The sequence below is a fragment of the Artemia sp. Qi Xiang Cuo genome, chromosome 11 (assembly GCF_049724085.1).
Source record: "Artemia sp. Qi Xiang Cuo chromosome 11, ASM4972408v1, whole genome shotgun sequence".
Lineage (NCBI taxonomy): Eukaryota > Metazoa > Arthropoda > Branchiopoda > Anostraca > Artemiidae > Artemia > Artemia sp. Qi Xiang Cuo.
This window is the reverse complement of record NC_142804.1, coordinates 45427502-45437576: the sequence shown is the minus strand read 5'-3', so window position 1 is coordinate 45437576 and position 10075 is coordinate 45427502. Positions and strand designations below refer to the sequence as shown.

At 35.5% G+C, this 10075-nt stretch overlaps 1 protein-coding gene across 1 annotated transcript in view; it reads left to right on the top strand.

Annotated features, from left to right (window-relative positions):
• The window catches only part of LOC148947023 (phospholipid-transporting ATPase ABCA3-like), a 513909-nt gene that overhangs the window by 140258 nt on the left and 363576 nt on the right, over nucleotides 1-10075 (top strand). The gene's annotated exons all lie outside the window — the stretch shown is intronic.

Below are 10075 nucleotides of genomic sequence, written 5' to 3'. Positions count from 1 at the left end.
AGGTATAGCTCAGGGATAGATTTTTGTTTGTTCTCTTTAGAAACTACTATAAAAAAAGCCGAAGCAACGCATATTGCATATCATTATATACCAGAACTCCAGTGTCAAGGCCCTGGGATGTCTTCTTCATAGCTTCACAAGTCTGATAGCTGGAAACCAGGCGCTAGAAAGCCCCCCTACTCCCCCTCCTCGCCCAAAAAATAAAGCTAAAAAACTTCAAGCAAGTTAGCTTCCTCTATTGGATATCCTGGAGGCAAGTAGTTAATCTTCCTCCAAATCATAAAACATCCTTTCACCTGAAACAGAAATTTTTATTGTTTGTGTAGAGCTGGTAAGATTTTTCTGCATCCTCCTCCATAAAATTACATTGTACGTGTCTGGGAAGCCTAATGTGAATTTGTCTCCTGTACATATGTGAACTGTACATATAAAAAAAAGTTTTTTTCCATAAATTTTAGATTGAAGGGGATGTAAAACCAGAACCCATCGGAAGTAATTTTAAAAGCTTCTGGACTGGATGGAATGAACATAGTATATGTAATATTTTCTTACCGGTATTTTAAATTCAGCCACCTTCTGTTTATATTTTTCTTTCTCATGGCTCAAAGGTCTTTTTAACAGTTTCTATCCAAAAGTCATAATGATATACAGAACAGAGTCCAATCAAAATTGCGGGTTTTCTTCCTATTGGCTGACGAAATAACGCTACCAAGCGGGAAACAGTGGGAAAATAAAGTAAAAATCGAGCAATTTTTTTATTTGTATTTTTTGCTTTTGTATTTAATTTAAATTGTGGTTGACATCAGACACTTTCTGTAATCATTGTAGATTATAAAATCTGCATACTGTCAAAAATTCTAGCCTTTGGAGCAGATTTCATGCCTTATAGCAAGAAAATAATGAAAACTAAAAATAATTTTTTGCACCAAAAAAAAAAAAATTATTAATTCTGTAACCAACATTTTTTTTTTAAATACCAGTATAATCAACTGCAAAAATATCTAATTTCATTTCCCATCTAATAAATTTTTATAAAAAAAACTAAAATAAATTTTTTTCTTTTTTTCGACAAAATTAAAAAAATATATAGAAAAAGTTAAACCAAAATTTTTTTACTTTTTAACTCGGGTGTCGTCAAAAAAAAAAAAAAAAAAAACCAGCGCAAAATCACTTATATCGCAGCAGTTATTCCCGATTTCCTAGCATAGGGAAAATAGCATTATCCACTAATAAAGACGATTAGCCTTAAATGCAAACTCATTGGGCTATTAAATGGTAACTACAATTTAAAGTACAAAGCGATATTAAAATCCAAAACGAACGTTAATTACCATTCAAATGGGTTTTGCTGTTACCCAATGCAGTGTCCCCTGTCATTTTGCTAAAACGAAGTGGCACTTTACTAAAATGTATTTAAGAACAAACCGGAGTTAAATAGGCAACTGAATCACTCAAATATGACATGATACCCAAAATAACATCGCTTTATATAGGTGCTGGTCTAAGAATGGTATTTTTCAACTGTCGTAGGCTATTTAATATTTTTGAAAAAGTTGTGTTGTTTATTTCTTGTAGTTATTTAAACAAAACTTTCCGAAAAAGAACTTTTTCAAAGAAGTGAAGAGCCATATTAAAGTAGAGACCAGCAGAAATAATTTTTTTCTACTGCGTCATTTGCATTATATTGAATCCTGTAAGTTTCTTGAGCAGTTATTGGAAAGAACTTATAAAACTAAACTGAAAGTATAATGCATAATGCTATTTATTACTGAAAACTCATCAGGTCAAGATTTTATTTCACTTTAATTTTATTTGATTTTTCTATGTACCAAATGCAGCAGAAATTATTTGTAACATAAAGTATGTTGCATGTTACAGTAGAGGTGGGGGGAGGGGGTCAACCCTGGAAGCATATTTATTGTGTCTTTGAACAATTTCGAACAAAACGGCTATCTCATAATTTTGCCCGAAGCATTTTGGGTAAAAAGACATTAGAGAAGGGGGGTAGGTTGAGTTTTGATCCCTCTGGACTCTTAAAAAGGAACTAAAACTGTTGGTTTCCAATAAACCGATCACCCTCCAAAGTTTATTCGACCACCACTTCCACAAATACCCTATTTGTTAACAACAGAATATAATAGAATTTATTCATAACCCGTTGTAATGCACTTGACAAACGGAGTAAAGAGAAAAAAAGTAGCAAAAAGAAAAGGGATGACAAAAGTCCATAAAATACGTAAAAACTGAGAAACTTGTTACGTGACAAGATGAAACATGTACAAAATATCAACTGCTGTCCTACATAACGTTTTTTACAGACCGATCTGCTGTTTTAATATGGAACTCCAGGGGTGTTGGTCAACTCTGCTATTAGAAGCTTCAACACACTTGTTCATCAAGGCCGTTGGGTCTATAATCCCGTATATTTGCGTAATCCATAAATTGCTTGTCGAGGGGGGCATTGCAAGCAGATACTTTACACATCGAAAATATATGCTCCGTGACTGCTTTCGATCTGTTGCTATGAATGTTTGCCAGAATGGGGAAAGATACAGGAAATGTGGGAATGTGCATACGTTATAAAGTTTGCTTAGCAGTCGACGGTTAAGTCGCAATTTACTGGCTACCAAGCTACCGTGAGCACTGGCTGTTCGACGGTTAAAAAGGCGGATCATTAAACTTCGTATTGTTTTAAGGGTCACCAATTGGGAGACGTAAATACTTCATTTTGGACTTGGGAGCGACCGGGACACCGTGAAGATTAACTGTAAATCCTTCCGGTACTTTACCCCAGTTGGATAGTACTATTTCTGATTTTTCAGGGTTAAATTTTAGATTGATCTTCGCTTCTTTTCGACTAAGAGTGACAAAATGTCTTTCAAACGAGAGTACTGTTCGACTAGGGTTAAAAATATCGTCTGCATAAGCTATCAGCGATACGTCGATTCCTTCTAAAATGCATGAGGGATTGGCGTGGGCTTGGGAATCAAGAATACAGTTGTCGAAGGCAACTGGAGACGAAAGGGCTCCCTGCTTAACCCCTTTTCGGACTGGTATTACTGCGTGTGTAACAGTCCCATCAGGTAATTTGACTACAAAAATCAAATGGGTACACATATCATACATGGAACTGATAACACAACTATTAACTCCACTCTTAAACAACTAAATCAGAATATGGGTATGAATCAGCAAATCAAATGCACGGCTTACATCGTGACTCCCTAGAACTAGTGATTCATCTGAATTATCGGCATCAATCAAGATCGACGAGATCGCAGTCAGAGGATGGACGCACTCTAAACTGTACTGGAATCCAAACTGGAAGGGAAACATAGAATATTTGTGTAAAAGTTCATTTATAACCAGCGTTTTGAACACCTTGCAAAATATTGTAGCAACTGTTAATGGCCGATAAGACGAGCACTCATTCCGTGGTTTATTCTTTTTGAGAACAGGAGTAAGACGGCCATACGAGAATGAATTGGGAACTATTTCTCTTGCAAATAGGATCTGAAAAGGGAGCGTAGGGTGCGAAAAAAGTGACGGAGTAACGAGCAAATGATGTTTGGCACAAACTTTATCCCTTCCTCGAGAAAAAGGCTTTTTAATTTTGCACACAGTATTCCAGACATCTGAGACAGAAATAATAAACATGGTTGGAACGTCTTTTTATTTCATCAAGATTAACAACAAAGGCATGCTCAAGGTGGGAGGGAGGTTCAGAGAACTCTTTCAAGAAATGTTGCTGCCATGCCTCTTGTGAGATACTAGCTGTCGAGGCAGGTTTATCATTTTCCCGGTGGATCAAACTCTGCTATAGTAGTGCTAGATCATTTATAACCTTTTCTGAAAACTCAGAACGTATGGCTGCTCTATGTTTCTCGAGCTCTTTCTTGAAAAGACGCCTCGTTGAAATGTGAACTTGGTTTACAATAACGGTCTTGGGCCTACCACACTCAATCCATATACCTAGCCAAAACTTAGACTTGTTACAAGCGTTAACTAAACATTCGTTCTGAGACCAGCCTTTTATCTGAGAACCAGTGTTAACTTTAGTGTGGGGGACACATGGTGCCTCAGTCTGCAGCAACATATGGGAAATAAATGATGAATACATATTTATTATGAGACAAGCCTCAGCTGTAGATATGGCGACGGATGTTTGGAGCAGGTCGAAAGGTTTTTTTTTTTACCTTCGAGAGTAATTCATCGACGTAATATTGGTATTGACCGACGTCAGCCTCATTCCATTCGACAACGGTGCGGCATTTAAGCCGCTGGATAACAAGCCTACGACTGAATGGCGCATTAATGCAAAACGACAATGGTAAGAGATCAGAAGCGACAAAATCACGACAAACATCTAAAGCTGGCGAATTATCAAAAGTACTACATGACACAAAAACGTGATCGAGGTTAGACTCTGATCAAGAGGTGTGTATGTTTGTAAAATCCGCATATTTCGGTAAAAGAGCACATTCACTTGCTATAAGACTGAGCAAAAGAGCAGATCGAGGGCTTACAGGTTTAATCAAATCATAATTAAAATTACCCAACAAAATCCAGTGGAGGTTATAAGCTTTGACCTTGTTAATACATTTACCGAGTTCTTTACACGCCATGGCAAACTTCCTTTTAGTGCTATCATCCCTGTAATCGGTAGATGGATAAACGTTAAAAATTACCGTTTCACCAACTCTCACTGCTAGTAAACAATCGGATTAGGAAAACAGTTCAGAGTCTACATTGGCACTGATAAGCGTGGCGAGGTCACCCGATGGGTGGCCTCGTCGCTTTGGCTTCTTTGCTGGTACAGGGGGGGGGGGATGACCTACACTGATTAGGGTATCTGTGACTGTGTCTCTCAGTTCATCTGCAGTCATGGCAACAGTATCTTGCATTTTGTTAAGCTGCTGGTCAATTTCATACCACCGGTCTAGCCACATTTCTTCTTTAAAACCCCGATTCTAATTTCTTGAACTTGGTATATGTTCCTATACTCCTCAAGCATTTGAAAGGTAGTTAATAATGGATAGTGATCTGACGAGAGAGTGACTGGGATTCAAACGGCAAAGTCAGTTGATTGGTTCCGAGAAGCCAAGATCAAGTCAATTGCAGACGGTCTTCCAGTTTCTTTTTTAAAGTCCTGGTTAAGTGTTGTAATCGTGATCCACAGGAGATACTGTAACCCTCATGGGATTTTAAAGGTTGAAACCTCCAGCCAATTTTCTTGAACTTTCAAAAATACTCAGAACTTCTTTTAGTTGTTTCACATCAAAATTTCCTGTAGAACTGTCATAATAATTGACAACCCTTACTCAATTTTCCTAGAATTTTGCCTTAATTGATCATATTTAATTTAATCCTGAGTTACTAGGCTGCATATTTTGAGCCAAGCAATCGTTAACTGCTGTGATGAGCCCAATAGTTCATTATTTGCTGATAGTTCAGCATTCGATGTCGGTAGCCCGGACTTTAGATCTTTAAAGTTCAGGTTAGAATCACTATTGAGGAGTCCTCTTATAAATAGAAAAAGTTGATAATACTAAATATCTTGGGATAATATTAGGTTCAAATTTGTTATTTAAAAACCATGTAATTTATCTTCAAACGATACTGTTGAGGGATCTTGGAATGATGAGCCATCTGATATTTATTTTCACTGCTTTAGTTCTGAATTCTCTTTATCATTACCAATTTCATTAACTTTAACGAATCTTATGTATCAATTATTAAATTTTCTTCCTGATAATTATTTCTCTTCTTTCCAGTTCTTCTTTCTATAAAAAAATATGTTCAATATCTTTTTCTTGATTATTTTCATTTATATAATACTTTTTCTCCGGATTATAATCGCATTTTATGTGCTTATGTGATCTAGCATAGTTCTGGAGCTATTCAGGCTTTAATATAATATTAAACGTATCGTTATTTCTACCGAGGCATAGCTCTGTATTCCGAACCTGGACCACACAGACCCTTCGATTAAGTATCGGAGGAGAACAGAGTCCACAAGGAATGAAGCAGACCTTAAAATAGATGGGGATTTTCTGCGTGGCTTGGTCCTTTTTTTCAACATACATTCAGAGATATTCTTATTTATTTTTTTTCCCATCCAGAGTGTATCCCTCCTTGTCCACTATTGAGAAGACTTAGAGATGGTAGAATTGCTAAAAAGCTCGTAGATATGAGCAATAGCTTTCAAATGAGCCATTAAACGTCAATCTAAAAAAAAATGGTTGTCCATTAGCTCAGTTTTTACACTCAAGACATGGCACCAAAAGTGCCGTATTTAGTGCCACTTGGAACTTGCTAATGGTGGAATTTATTGGAATGACTGAAATTCTATATGAGCTATTAAAAATCTGTCTAAGATACCTGTGGTACCAATACGCACATACAGATACGTGTGATATCGATATGTCCGATAACGATACAGTTTACAGGCCTTTCCCCATTGAATATGGAGGGTCATATCATCACCAAAATCATAAATATTGGACATTTGAACTATGTGAAGCAAAATGGCTATCTCAAAAATTTTGATTGGATAACTTTGGGGGGTGGTGGCCCTTAGCGAGGGGGCTGTGCTATTTGACCCCTGATCTGTTTGGTTACCTAAAAAGAAAACTAGCAAATTTATTTCCGTCCAAATGAACCATTAAATATCTCTATTACGCTCTAGTCATTCGCTAGCTCTGGTGAAAAAAAAAACCGAGACACATCAGTGCTACCCATGCAAAAAAAAGTAATTCTCCTTGGTGTTCAAAGGGGAGAACTGTTTGTCCTATTAAAGATTTTTGACCATACTGATTCCAAGAGTGCGCTTTTTATTTGGCTGTTTTTTTATATCACCCTAGATTTCTTTTGGCAATAAACATTAACTTTTAAGATTAATCGAAACAATAGTTACCATTCTTGATCCAGAATCAGGTGGCAATTTTTTTTATTAGACAGTTTTTTTCTTCAAAACGTGTTTTTCAACTTTTGGTTATTGGCTGTGGTTAGCTCTCTACTAGGTTGGTACTACTGCTGCAACTATGATTCAGCTACCGTAGGAACTGTGATTCCAAGTGAAAAAAAAAAAACAAAAAAAAAACAAACAAATAAGAAACAAACAAACAAAACAACAACAAAGATCATTCTGTTGGTGGTTGCAAGTGTTTACCTAACCAGTTGTCATAGAATTCTTTCTAAGGAAAGTGTCATTGTTTACAACAAATGCGAATGAATAATGTTGAATTTTGTGATGAACGTATTTTTGATAAAAATTATTGTCAGTTTTCTTACTAGTAGGAAACCAAATACTAAAAACCAGAGCGAATTTGTTTGATGTTCTAATGCTAACTGTAGTATGCCTTAAAGTATTCAAATGCTACCTATTTTGCTTATTGATAAGGTATAATAAACTGGTGGTAAATTTTTTCTCGAAATAACATTATGCTATCAAAATTAATGGAGATGAAATAGATCATTGGTGCCTGTTAATATTCCTAGTATAGCAGGTGATATACTTCGTAATATCTGTGTGAATATTGTTCAGAAAAACTCGGCAAAAAGATTTACTTCCTATGGACTACATGGTGATACCTAGATAGTTGTTCAAGTTACCAGTTTGACTTTTCATAAAAAGTCTAATAATAACCCCTTTCAATACGGACAAGTTGCTTGTATTAAGCTTAATCTTTCTTAATGATAGTACTAATTGCAGCCCGCCTTCTTTGACATTTAAAAATGTTGATAAAAGTATTGGTAGTTCATTTATCTTCTGACCGTCGGTGTGCAAATTAAGCTGGTGATCTAAAAAGAAGACTTTTGTCTGCTTTTGGTGCTTCTGTAATTCAATGTCTTTTCAAGGTTTTGGGTCCCTTCCTTACACCTCCGTTTAATATAGAAAACTTTTATCTCTCCTTCCATAGAATTTTGCTATCTGGTATCGCTCTTTCGTTTCACATCTCGAAAGTCTGACTCATTGAAGAGAATTCAGTTTAGGGTCTAATATCAACTTTTGTTATGCAATTCTCTCATAAACTTCCTCATTTAAAATTTGTCATATGCTTAAGCTGGCGTCGCGTCCCCAATCTTACCAAATAACAAAAATCCTCTCTAAGATCCTACAATGCACAAGAACCTAACTTGCTTTGAAAATTTATTTGTGAATCCATTTTAAATAGTGAGTAATTAAAGTGAATGTGACTCTATCTTTGGCAACGGGTTTCTTTTACCCCCCTCATCAAAATGACAATTTGATATTTTTACGTAACGCTATGTTTAACAGCAGTGGACGCTGGGGGTAAAAACTAGCACGGAGTGCTGTATTTGCTCTCTCTCTCGTCATGTAACTAGAACTCCCATATTCGGTTGGAAAAGTCCGAAATTTTGTGGCTACTAGCTCCACAAAATTACCCTTAGTGAATAAAATCGGAAAGAAATATTCACCCAAGGTTGGAAAAACGCAAAATTTCAAATTTTGAAGTAAAAAACTGGAAAATGAAGTTCTGGGGATTTGGGCATCCAGTATTTGATAGTGTAATCTGACGGTTGCATTTGTGCCATCTAGTGTTGTTTTTAATGTATGTTATTTTATATTTCACTTGATTAGTTGTTTTATGTTCATCAAAGGTTTAATTTATTCATTTATAGAAATTTCTTCTTCATTCTAAATTTGATTTATTATGCAAATTTTTTTGCTGAATTAAGATTCTAGTATAGCTGTTTAATTTTCTTTACATTTTTCTACTTGATTAAGGCCTATTTTAGGATTATTTTTTTTTATCAAAAGTTATGGAAACAGCATCCTTTCAAAACTATTTCAAAGTACTCTCTAGGAAAAAGGTTTGAATATTAGATAAAATTCTAAATCCTAAAAAGCTGCCTGACACGAAAAAAAATCATATCATGGCTATAATCGTAGGAATCATAATATTTTAGGGATTAAAAGAATGTATCCATTCGTAACTAAAACTCAAGTGTAGTCTAAGCTCTCTAGAAAAAAAAAATTGAAAATAATATGTCTACGAAATGAATATACTACATATTGTATTGCAGACAGGGATAAAGCTAGGGTTTTGAGTTTGGAGGAATGGTATAAAGAATATGTCGCCAAGATCGTCCAGTGTGCTGACGAATGCGGACACATTAACTAAATTAAGATGCCAAAGTTTTCCAAAGTCTCAAGCACCTCAGCACGCAGTGCGTGGGAGTCACCTCTCCATCCTCCTTTAGTTGCATACCTGACTGCAGAGAAAAACTGCTGTATTTGTACGTTTTTCTTTCTTTTTGTTTTCACCAGTGGTCTTTTGCTCAGTACCTGTAAGAGATAGAAATTCAAGAAACAAAACATGCGTACAAATTATTAAATATGGAAGAAAATAATATATCAATGTTCACATTCACAGGAATTCACATTCTTTTTCTAGAAAAAAAAAAAAATAAAAGTATCGCCTAATCACCTAAATAATATAAACAAGAAACAAATGAAAACGTCCTAGCTGCTAGAATAAACTTCTTAAGCATCGTTTAATGTTGAATTTGCTTTAGCTTAAAATTATCTCTTTGGGCCCTAAAACAGAAAATTAATTGTTTCTTCTGGGAATTCCTGAAATTACTCAGGGATACCAATATAAGTTATTATATTGTTTTCAAAGTTACTTTTCTATCGTTTTGATTACCTTTGAGTCTTGGCTACAATTGTTTAAATGGCCTTTGTGCCCTATAACGTAAAAATGTGATTAACGGTAAGATGTAAATTGTATAAAACTATAGGAATATAGCTCCTATGCTAGATTTTGCTAATAAGAAATATCAATTTCAAATTTTGTGGGTATTCAGAGCTATTGTTGCAATTATTCATTCAGTGGTTCTGGACCCTGCATAACTTTTTCGATTTTTATTGGTCGTTTCAGTTAGAGTCCAACAGTCCAAGATGTTTAGAATAGCCCATTTGAATGGCCAAGCTCTCTAGCTCTCTATGAACCTTCGGATAAATAGACTGGGCTTGTCTCTGAAAGAAAGAAAAACATGCAAATGTAGCAGCGTTTGGACAGAAGTCAAACTTTTGGAGGAGCACTAC